This window comes from Anomaloglossus baeobatrachus, chromosome 5 (genome assembly GCF_048569485.1).
Source record: "Anomaloglossus baeobatrachus isolate aAnoBae1 chromosome 5, aAnoBae1.hap1, whole genome shotgun sequence".
In the NCBI taxonomy this organism is placed as follows: domain Eukaryota; kingdom Metazoa; phylum Chordata; class Amphibia; order Anura; family Aromobatidae; genus Anomaloglossus; species Anomaloglossus baeobatrachus.
In genome coordinates this window covers 164764176-164776225 of record NC_134357.1, presented here as the reverse complement: position 1 = coordinate 164776225, position 12050 = coordinate 164764176, and the positions used below count along the sequence as shown (strand labels likewise).

The 12050-nt window shown below is 43.6% G+C and overlaps 1 long non-coding RNA gene across 1 annotated transcript; it reads right to left on the bottom strand.

Annotated features, from left to right (window-relative positions):
• Window positions 1–649: 649 nt before the first annotated feature.
• On the bottom strand, window positions 650–5739 carry LOC142309823 (uncharacterized). The gene is made up of 4 exons (XR_012754005.1): window positions 4846–5739; window positions 4403–4462; window positions 1542–1595; window positions 650–781 (listed from the first exon to the last, which is right to left on the bottom strand). It is a non-coding gene; the product is annotated as an uncharacterized LOC142309823 (long non-coding RNA).
• Between the last annotated feature and the right edge of the window lie 6311 nt (window positions 5740–12050).

Here is a 12050-nt window from a genome sequence, read left to right as displayed (position 1 = left end):
AGAGAGGGAGATAAATCCCTGCCTCCCCTCCGCAGCACCGGCCCGCCCCTCAGAGCCGGCCTGCCCCTCCTCAGCGCTGGCCCGCCTCCCCTCAGTGCCGGGCCGCCCCCCCCTGCAGCTGTGGTCCGATTGCACGATCGGACCTCAGTCGTAGTAACACTCGCATGACACTCGGCTCCCGCTATGCTGCTAGTGTAGTCCCCCATGTGGCCCCGACCTTACTGGTAGAGTAGTCTGTGACATGCCCCACTAGTAATATTAGGTCAGCGTTTATAAAAGGATGGATTCTTTTAGGCCAAGAATTGTCATTATGGGTTGTAAATAACAATACATACTGTCTACTTTATCGAGAAAGGTTGAACTTGATAGATTTTTTTGCAATCTGTGTAACTTTTCAGACTTTGCTTGGAAACACAACAAACCTTCTTGCAATGGCATGTACAGATCTGCCAACCTGCAGGAGCTGGACTACCAATGGCACCTGAATGGCCAGCAGAATTCGCTTCTTGCTACCAATTATGACAAGGATACTAGCAAGACTAGTGAATACTCAAGAAAGATAAAGACTTCATCATTTTAATTAATAACCTGAATAACAAGGTTTTTGAAGTATCTTATTTGTAATATAAAAAAGACAAAATGCTGAAAGTCACTGTTCAATGAGAAAATCATATTTATTAGATAATTTAAGGTGTCCGATGTCTTGATTAGATTTTAGGTGTTGTTCTTGTGTGCTTGAGCTGTGTTCACTTCTTGCATGCGCCTGATCCAGATCCTGATCCTGAAAGCATAAGAAGGAGGACTATATTATAATTCAGTTTATAATTTTCTGGCTGAGTGAAAATTCTGAGAAATCATTTCAATGCATGTTTATCTTTAACATAAGTTTATTTGCATATTCAAATGCTTGCTTTAACTTTCTGCCTGAAAAATAGATCACCTTACTTAATACAGTGAATGTTAAGAGGCATTATGAGCTCAATTCATTGTTGCATTTCTGCCTTTTTTTAATAGTTTTTCATTTGCAGATTGTCTTTCTTTTAATTGATTCCTTTTTTTAAAGTCTATATTCCAATGTCATTGTTGTGTGAAAACTGAAAAAAAACTAGACAAAAAAGATCCAGTGCATTCATGAATCAAGTCCTTAGTTTCTTAAAACAGACACCTGGCTAATCTGAAGCTTATAGATGCAAAAATGTGCAAGGAATACTCAATGGTGTCCACTAAACCCTTACACTGAATATTTGAAGTTTTTATTAATATGAAATAATCCTTTAAGTATAACATTTTAGCTGAATTAGATGGTTTTTAAAAGGGATTTGCAGGATTAGAAAAGCATTAGTGATTTTTTAGAAACACCTGTCTATGGGTTGAATCTGGATTTTAAATGATCCTTCGTAATTTAAAACCACCACACTGACAAAACTCAAATAATCAATTTTAATAGTACTAGTAATAAATAAATAAATAAATAGTAATAAATAAATAGTAATAGTAATAAATAGTAAAAACTGTAGGATAACATTAGTATCATACATTACCTGATTTGCCTCCTCCAAAACCGCCTTGACCTTGATACCCATCAGAACCACCTCCTAAAAGAGGTAAAGACACTGTTAATATTTATATTTTAAAAATAATTACAGATTTCATTACCTGCTTCAAACAAAATATTTCTGACTCTTTAATTCAAGCAGTTGACTAAAATGATGCCTTGATATCTATGATCCAATGTCATATTTCAGAGAAATCTAGAGTTTTCTTATGTGTATATGAGCTGTTAAGATCTATAGGCAGGACACATATCTCCCTGAGACTATGCCTCCAAAGCATACTTCAAATGAAAGGGGGAATTACCAATATGAGACATGTAATGACCGACAGTCTGCTTTCCTGATTTACATTTCTCACATTACATGTTGCACTCTTTCATTTAAAAAAAGCATTAGAGCCAGATTCTCATGCAGATTCTTAACAGCTCAGCTACATAATTAGAACAAATGTGGATTTTTATGGAATAAGTGATTAGATCTCGTATATCATAGTGTTTTGGCATTAAATTTTTTATGGCCTACATGGCCATATAGATAGCTTAGAAGTTTGATCCTAGTGACAAATTTCCTTTAAGCATTTGGTATAGTAGCTATTACCTACAGAGTGGTGTGGTGTCACACATATTCAAACAATTGGACCCTTAATGGTTGTGTCGCCAAAAGGTGTCATTACTATAATAATATCCACATGGAATTATCTGTATAACTGTGCTTTGTGCTACTTTGTTCACAGATATAAATGTGGCTTTATGAAACATTGCTATAAATTAGGTAGTCTTATAGAAATCTTCAGCCTTGATTGTCAAGGATAACTTTATGGATATAATATTATTGAACTTCTTAAATAAAAGGGTTTTCCAATTATTTAAAATATAAATGCAACACTTTTGTTTTTGCTCCCATTCTTCCATTTTTCATGAGCTAAACTCTAAGATCTAAGACTTTTTCTATGTAAACAAGATGATTTTTTCTTTTTGCAAAGATTGTCACAAATTTGTCTACATCTATGCTAGTGAGCACTTCCAATTTGATGAAATAATACATCCACTTCACAAGTGAGGCATACTGTACACATGCTGATTAGACAGCAGGATTACTGCACAGGTGTGCCGTAGGGGTGCTTTACACATAGCGAGATCGCTACCGAAATCGCTGCTACGTCACGTTTTTTGTGACGCAGCAGTGACCTCATTAGCGATCTCGCTGTGTGTGACACTGAGCAGCGATCTGGCCCCTGCTGTGAGATCGCTGCTCATTACACACAGCCCTGGTTCGTTTTTTTATTGTTGCTCTCCCGCTGTGACGCACACATCGCTATGTGTGACATCGAGAGAGCGACGAAATGAAGCGAGCAGAGAGCAGGAGCCGGCATCTGGCAGCTGCGGTAAGCTGTAACCAGGGTAAACATCGGGTAACCAAGGTGGTTACCCGATATTTACCTTCGCTACCAGCCTCCGCTGCTCTCACGCTGCCAGTGCTGGCTCCCTGCTCTCTGCACATGTAGCTGCAGTACACATCGGGTTAATTAACCCGATGTGTACTGTAGCTAGAAGAGCAGGAAGCAAGCGCTAAGCAGTGTGCGCGGCTCCCTGCTCTCTGCACATGTAGCGACGTTATGATCGCTGCTGCTTCTGCTGTGTTTGACAGCTAAGCAGCGATCATAACAGTGACTTACAAGGTCGCTGCTACGTCACAGAAAATGGTGACGTAACAGCGACGTCGTTGTCGCTGACGCTATGTGTGAACCCAGCCTTAGGCTGGCCACTATAAAAGGCCACTCTAAAATGTGCAGTTTTACAGTATTGAGATGATTCAGGGGAGTGGGGGTTACAAAATCAGTCAGTATCTGGTGTCACCACCATTTGCCAAAGTTGATCAGATTGTTGAATGTGGTCTGTGGAATGTTGGTCCACTGCTCTTCAATGGCTCGAAAATTGCTGGATATTGGCAGAAACTTGAACTTGTTGGTATATTTGCCGACCCAGATCATCCCAAACATGCTCAATGGGTGACATGTCCAGAACTATGCAAGAACTAGGATATTTTTATCTTCCAGCAATTGTGTACAGCTCCTTGCCATATTGGTCAGTGCATTATCATGCTGCAACATGAGGTGATGGTCGTGGATGAATGGCACGACAATTCTCCTCAGGATCTTGTCATGGTATCGCTATGCATTCAAAATGGCATCAATAAAATCCACCTGTGTTCGTTGTCCATAACATACACCTGTCCATACCATAACCCCCATCGAATGTGAGCAAGCCTGTTAGGAGGGCAAACTGCAGTAAGGTGGAGGATTGATGCCTAAATAATTATGCTATATCTATTCAAGATCCAACAGTGCACTGTATGGCAGTACATTTGGATCATGCAGTTGCTGGACACACTGTTTTATATGGCTGTGGCATGTATATAATAATGATAATAATAATAATAATAATAATAATAATAATAATATGTATTCATTTATATAGCGCTGTTAATTCCACAGTTCTTTACATACATTGGCATTACTGTCTCCATTGGGGCTCACACTCTTAATTCCCTATCTGTATGTTTTTGGAGTATGGGAGGAAACTGGAGTACCCGGAGGAAACCTATGTAAACACGGAGAGAACATACAAACTACTTGCAGATGTTGTCCTTGGTGAGAATTGAACCTAGGACCCCAGCACTAACCACTTAGCCACCGTGCCGCCCATATGGGGGACTTAGAATAATTTGATGTGAAAACATAATCTGACAGTAACCACAAGAATTCTAATCGAATGGTGTTAATATAATTAATATCTATCAGTTTAAAATGCAACTTTGCTTCTTTTGTGTATTGTAATGAATTACAATACCTGATTTATTGCCACCACCGCATGAACCTTGATCTTGACATTGTTGTCCAGAGCCTCCAGCTGCAAAAGAAATGTGATCATGCTAAGTACATTTTTAGCTTGAAAACACATTGATTTCTCATAGAAACATATCTCAATTTTATTTTACTGTGATTTTACAGTATTTTATACTATATGTCCCATACAAAATACCACCATCTATTATACAGTATGTATACTATAACCAGTATACCTTTTTTTTGTTCCTGATTAAAGCAGTATAATATACCCTATTTTACTATGCTATTTATTCAAATTAATTATGGTTCTCAAGACAAAAAATATATAGAAGACATACTTAGAAGATGTAGTCAACTATTAGAAGACAACATGATTTTGAAGTGCAACATTTAACTTGTATATGTTAACGAGCATACTTGCTATGGTTCATTACATATACTTACATGTGTTAAATCCACCTTGCTGCTGCTCACCACCACACATGGTCAAGCTTTGCTTGCCAGATGCACCACCACAGTCGCCACCAGAGCTGCTTTGCTGATATCCTCCACTGGAGCCACCATGCTGATTTCCACCACCACAGTCTCCTCCAGAGCTACCTTGTTGATATCCACCTCCTGAACCTCCTTGTTGATATCCACCGCCTGACCCGCCTTGCTGACATGCGCCTCCAGAGCCACTCTGTTGATTTCCACCACCACAGCCACCAGAGCTGCCTTGTTGATATCCACTGCCGGAACCACCTAGCTGATATCCGCTACCAGAGCCACCTTGCTGATAACCACCTCCAGAGCCACCTTGCTGACAACTACCGCCAGAGCCACCTTGCTGATATCCACCGCCAGAGCCACCTTGCTGATATCCACCTCCAGAGCCACCTTGCTGACAGCTACCACCAGAGCCACCTTGCTGATAACCACCTCCAGATCCAGATTGCTGAAAGCTACCTCCAGAGCCACCTTGCTGACATCCACCACCAGATCCAGATTGCTGAAAGCTACCTCCAGAGCCACCTTGCTGACATCCACCACCAGATCCAGATTGCTGAAAGCTACCTCCAGAACCACCTTGCTGATATCCTCCACCTAGTCCTCCTTGCTGCTGTCCACCACCACAATCACCTCCAGAGCTGCCTTGTTGATAACCTCCTCCTGAACCTCCATGCTGATGCCCACCACCGGAGCTTCCTTGTTGAAATCCACCACCACAATCACCACCAGAACTGCCTTTTTGGTTTCCACCACCATATGCTCCTTTAACACTAGACATGTTGCTGTATGTAAAGCTAAGCAAATTCCTAAAGCAAGAGTGAAATTTAAGAGTTATATGTCTGCTACGTTGGAAAAGACTCCTTTTATATCCCTGAGTGAACCTCAATCCTAAATTGTCTTGTTTTTCTATTGGCTGTCATTTTAATTTGACTAGTAGGATGGAGCAACGTGTATAATTTAGAAAACATTTTATATTGTCAATTCTGCTGGCTTAAGAGTAGGGTGGTTCCCTAGTGCTGTGCTTTACAGGCACTGTAAAACTATTGTTTACATGACTCGTCAATAAATGATACAGACACCTGAAATCATATGCTATATATAATATATAATAATATAGAGGTTCCATTCTGAAATCACTCCATTTATATGATATACATACCTTTTTTGTATTGCTATAATGTTACATCCTATTACATATGCAGTATTGAGTGCTGCGTCTATGTGTGTTTTTATATAATAATACACTTGTTTTAGAAGCTTTGTATGTTAATAATTCCGTAGTCTCTCTTCATGCTTTAAAGCATTTTGAAACTATTTTATCATACAAGTGGATGAAGAAGTATAATACAATATATGTATACATACAGTATATATTATCCATATGTCTGTACTGTATATGCACATACAGTGAAGGAAATAATTATTTGATCCCTTGCTGATTTTGTAAGTTTGCCCACTGACAAACACATGAACAGTCTATAATTTTAAGGGTACGTTAATTTTAAAAGTGAGAGATAAAATATAATAAATAAATTCCAGAAAATCATATTGTATAAATTCTATACATTTATTTGCATTTTGCACAGAGTAATAAGTATTTGATCTCCACCAACCATTAAGAGTTCTGGCTTCTACAGACCACTTTGGTGCTACTAATCAACTCATTACCTGCATTAAAGACAGCTGTCTTAAATTGTCACCTGTATAAAAGACTCTTGTCCACAGACTCAATTAATCAGTCAGACTCTAACCTCTACAGCATGGGCAAGACCAAAGAGCTTTCTAAGGATGTCAGGGACAAGATCATAGACCTGCACAAGGTTGGAATGGGCTACAAAACCATAAGTAAGATGCTGGGTGAGGAGACAACTGTTGGTGCAATAGTAAGAAAATGGGAAAAATACAAAATGAGAGTCAATCAACATCGATCTGAGGCTCCATACAAAATCTCACCTCGTGGGGTATCCAGGATCATGAGGAAGGTGAGAGATGAGCCTAAAACTACACGGGGGAAACTTGTTAATGATCTCAAAGTAGATGGGACTACTGTCACCAAGAAAACCGTTGGTAACACATTACGCCATAATGGATTAAAATTCTGCAGTGCCCGCAAAGTTCCACTGCTCAAGAAGGCACATGTGCAGGCCCATCTGATGTTTGCCAATGAACATCTGGATGATTCTGAGAGTGATTGGGAGCAGGTGATGTGGTCAGATGAGACAAAAATTGAGTTCTTTGGTATTAACTAAACTTGCCGTGTTTGGAGGCAGAGAAATGCTGCCTATGACCCAAAGAACACCATCCCAACTGTCAAGCATGAAGGTGGAAACATTATCTTTTGGGGAGTGTTTCTCTGCCAAGGGTACAGGACTATTTCACCGCATCAATGAGACAATGGATGGAGCCATGTACCGTAAAATCCTGAGTGACAACCTCCTTCCTTACACCAGCACAATAAAAATAGGTGATGGCTGGGTTTTACAGCATGACAATGACCCAAAACATACAGCCAAGGCAACAAAGGAGTGGCTCAGAAAAAAGCACATTAAGGTCATGGAGTGGCCTAGCCAGTCTCCAGACTTTAATCCCATAGAAAACTTATGGAGGGAGCTGAAACTCAAAGTTGCCAAACAGCAGCCGCAAAATCTTAATGATTTAGAGATAATATGCAAAGAGGATTGAAAAAGAATTCTCCTGGCACGTGCGCAAAGCTCATCATGAACTACAAATACCTTGCCAACAAGGGTTTTGCCACCAAGTATTAAATCTTGCTAGCCAGAGGGATCAAATAATTATTTCTCTCTGCAAAATGCAAATCATTTTTTAGAATTTATACAATTTAATTTTCTGGATTTTATTTTTGATATTTTATCTCTCACCGTTAAAATTAACCTACCCTTAAAATAATCGACTGTTCATGTCTTTATCATTGGGCAAACCAACAAAATCAGCAAGGGATCAAATTATTTTCTCTGTAGGTATAGTGCTGTTGTTACTCATGCTTTTTCTTTAGTGTTAAGTAGAGATGAGCGAACCGGTCCCGGTTCGGCTCGAGGCGGTTCGCCGAACGGGGGGTCTGGCTCGAGTTCGGCTCGTCGAACGTTCGACGAACCGAACTCGAGCCCATAGGAAACAATGGCAGGCAATCACAAACACAGTAAAACACCTAGAAAACACCCTGAAAGGTGTCCAAAAGGTGACAAACAACTCACAACATAACACAAACACATGGGAAAGTGACAAGGACATATACTCATGTGAAAACAAAACAGCTGGACAAGGAAAAAGAGGGAGACACACAGATATATGAGTATATGCAAAGAAACATCGATTCCATTATTGTGCAACTTGAGCCCTGCTCATTTTAGGCTTCCAATCTGGATAAATTGCCTGAGCTCGCCACGTACGCCTTGAGGATCTTGTCGTGTCCTGCAGCCAGCGTTCTCTCGGAACCTGTCTTCAGTGCTGCTGGGGGTCTGCTGGCAGATAAGCACACGTGTCTGTCCACTGACAATGTGGACCTGGCTCTCAGAGGACTTTTCTTCCCCTGGGTCAGCCAGGGGAGGCGAAAGGCACGCGTATTTTTGAGAGTGCTTCATGCAAAGCATCTTTTTCTTTGTCAAAAGGGGGGCTCAACCGATGCCAGTCAAGTGGGGTGTGTGTGGCCCAGTTAGTGGCAACGAGGGAGACTGTGGTTGGAGTCCCCTCGCTGTGTCTCTAAAAGAACCAAGATGAACAAGTCATGGCTCTCAGAGGACTTTTCTTCCCCTGGGTCAGCCAGGGGACGGGAAAGGCACGCGTATTTTTGAGAGTGCTTCATGCAAAGCATCTTTTTCTTTTTCAAAAGGGGGCTCAACCGATGCCAGTCAAGTGGGGTGTGTGTGGCCCAGTTAGTGGCAACGAGGGAGACTGTGGTTGGAGTCCCCTCGCTGTGTCTCTAAAAGAACCAAGATGAACAAGTCATGGCTCTCAGAGGACTTTTCTTCCCCTGGGTCAGCCAGGGGACGGGAAAGGCACGCGTATTTTTGAGAGTGCTTCATGCAAAGCATCTTTTTCTTTTTCAAAAGGGGGCTCAACCGATGCCAGTCAAGTGGGGTGTGTGGCCCAGTTAGTGGCAACGAGGGAGACTGTGGTTGGAGTCCCCTCGCTGTGTCTCTAAAAGAACCAAGATGAACAAGTCATGGCTCTCAGAGGACTTTTCTTCCCCTGGGTCAGCCAGGGGACGGGAAAGGCACGCGTATTTTTGAGAGTGCTTCATGCAAAGCATCTTTTTCTTTGTCAAAAGGGGGGGTCAACCGATGCCAGTCAAGTGGGGTGTGTGTGGCCCAGTTAGTGGCAACGAGGGAGACTGTGGTTGGAGTCCCCTCGCTGTGTCTCTAAAAGAACCAAGATGAACAAGTCATGGCTCTCAGAGGACTTTTCTTCCCCTGGGTCAGCCAGGGGACGGGAAAGGCACGCGTATTTTTGAGAGTGCTTCATGCAAAGCATCTTTTTCTTTGTCAAAAGGGGGGGTCAACCGATGCCAGTCAAGTGGGGTGTGTGTGGCCCAGTTAGTGGCAACGAGGGAGACTGTGGTTGGAGTCCCCTCGCTGTGTCTCTAAAAGAACCAAGATGAACAAGTCATGGCTCTCAGAGGACTTTTCTTCCCCTGGGTCAGCCAGGGGACGGGAAAGGCACGCGTATTTTTGAGAGTGCTTCATGCAAAGCATCTTTTTCTTTTTCAAAAGGGGGCTCAACCGATGCCAGTCAAGTGGGGTGTGTGTGGCCCAGTTAGTGGCAACGAGGGAGACTGTGGTTGGAGTCCCCTCGCTGTGTCTCTAAAAGAACCAAGATGAACAAGTCATGGCTCTCAGAGGACTTTTCTTCCCCTGGGTCAGCCAGGGGACGGGAAAGGCACGCGTATTTTTGAGAGTGCTTCATGCAAAGCATCTTTTTCTTTTTCAAAAGGGGGCTCAACCGATGCCAGTCAAGTGGGGTGTGTGTGGCCCAGTTAGTGGCAACGAGGGAGACTGTGGTTGGAGTCCCCTCGCTGTGTCTCTAAAAGAACCAAGATGAACAAGTCATGGCTCTCAGAGGACTTTTCTTCCCCTGGGTCAGCCAGGGGACGGGAAAGGCACGCGTATTTTTGAGAGTGCTTCATGCAAAGCATCTTTTTCTTTGTCAAAAGGGGGGGTCAACCGATGCCAGTCAAGTGGGGTGTGTGTGGCCCAGTTAGTGGCAACGAGGGAGACTGTGGTTGGAGTCCCCTCGCTGTGTCTCTAAAAGAACCAAGATGAACAAGTCATGGCTCTCAGAGGACTTTTCTTCCCCTGGGTCAGCCAGGGGACGGGAAAGGCACGCGTATTTTTGAGAGTGCTTCATGCAAAGCATCTTTTTCTTTGTCAAAAGGGGGGGTCAACCGATGCCAGTCAAGTGGGGTGTGTGTGGCCCAGTTAGTGGCAACGAGGGAGACTGTGGTTGGAGTCCCCTCGCTGTGTCTCTAAAAGAACCAAGATGAACAAGTCATGGCTCTCAGAGGACTTTTCTTCCCCTGGGTCAGCCAGGGGACGGGAAAGGCACGCGTATTTTTGAGAGTGCTTCATGCAAAGCATCTTTTTCTTTTTCAAAAGGGGGCTCAACCGATGCCAGTCAAGTGGGGTGTGTGTGGCCCAGTTAGTGGCAACGAGGGAGACTGTGGTTGGAGTCCCCTCGCTGTGTCTCTAAAAGAACCAAGATGAACAAGTCATGGCTCTCAGAGGACTTTTCTTCCCCTGGGTCAGCCAGGGGACGGGAAAGGCACGCGTATTTTTGAGAGTGCTTCATGCAAAGCATCTTTTTCTTTTTCAAAAGGGGGCTCAACCGATGCCAGTCAAGTGGGGTGTGTGTGGCCCAGTTAGTGGCAACGAGGGAGACTGTGGTTGGAGTCCCCTCGCTGTGTCTCTAAAAGAACCATGATGAACAAGTCATGGCTCTCAGAGGACTTTTCTTCCCCTGGGTCAGCCAGGGGACGGGAAAGGCACGCGTATTTTTGAGAGTGCTTCATGCAAAGCATCTTTTTCTTTTTCAAAAGGGGGCTCAACCGATGCCAGTCAAGTGGGGTGTGTGTGGCCCAGTTAGTGGCAACGAGGGAGACTGTGGTTGGAGTCCCCTCGCTGTGTCTCTAAAAGAACCAAGATGAACAAGTCATGGCTCTCAGAGGACTTTTCTTCCCCTGGGTCAGCCAGGGGACGGGAAAGGCACGCGTATTTTTGAGAGTGCTTCATGCAAAGCATCTTTTTCTTTTTCAAAAGGGGGCTCAACCGATGCCAGTCAAGTGGGGTGTGTGTGGCCCAGTTAGTGGCAACGAGGGAGACTGTGGTTGGAGTCCCCTCGCTGTGTCTCTAAAAGAACCAAGATGAACAAGTCATGGCTCTCAGAGGACTTTTCTTCCCCTGGGTCAGCCAGGGGACGGGAAAGGCACGCGTATTTTTGAGAGTGCTTCATGCAAAGCATCTTTTTCTTTGTCAAAAGGGGGGGTCAACCGATGCCAGTCAAGTGGGGTGTGTGTGGCCCAGTTAGTGGCAACGAGGGAGACTGTGGTTGGAGTCCCCTCGCTGTGTCTCTAAAAGAACCAAGATGAACAAGTCATGGCTCTCAGAGGACTTTTCTTCCCCTGGGTCAGCCAGGGGACGGGAAAGGCACGCGTATTTTTGAGAGTGCTTCATGCAAAGCATCTTTTTCTTTTTCAAAAGGGGGCTCAACCGATGCCAGTCAAGTGGGGTGTGTGTGGCCCAGTTAGTGGCAACGAGGGAGACTGTGGTTGGAGTCCCCTCGCTGTGTCTCTAAAAGAACCAAGATGAACAAGTCATGGCTCTCAGAGGACTTTTCTTCCCCTGGGTCAGCCAGGGGACGGGAAAGGCACGCGTATTTTTGAGAGTGCTTCATGCAAAGCATCTTTTTCTTTTTCAAAAGGGGGCTCAACCGATGCCAGTCAAGTGGGGTGTGTGTGGCCCAGTTAGTGGCAACGAGGGAGACTGTGGTTGGAGTCCCCTCGCTGTGTTTTACATGCTTTTAGAAGGGCATGAAATGGCTTGGAGGTTGACTTTCATCATATGCAAACTGTTGGCTACCAAAATGCTGCCTTTCCAACAACTGTGGTTATAGGCAATGAGGAACATACTGATGAAGATGAGACGCAG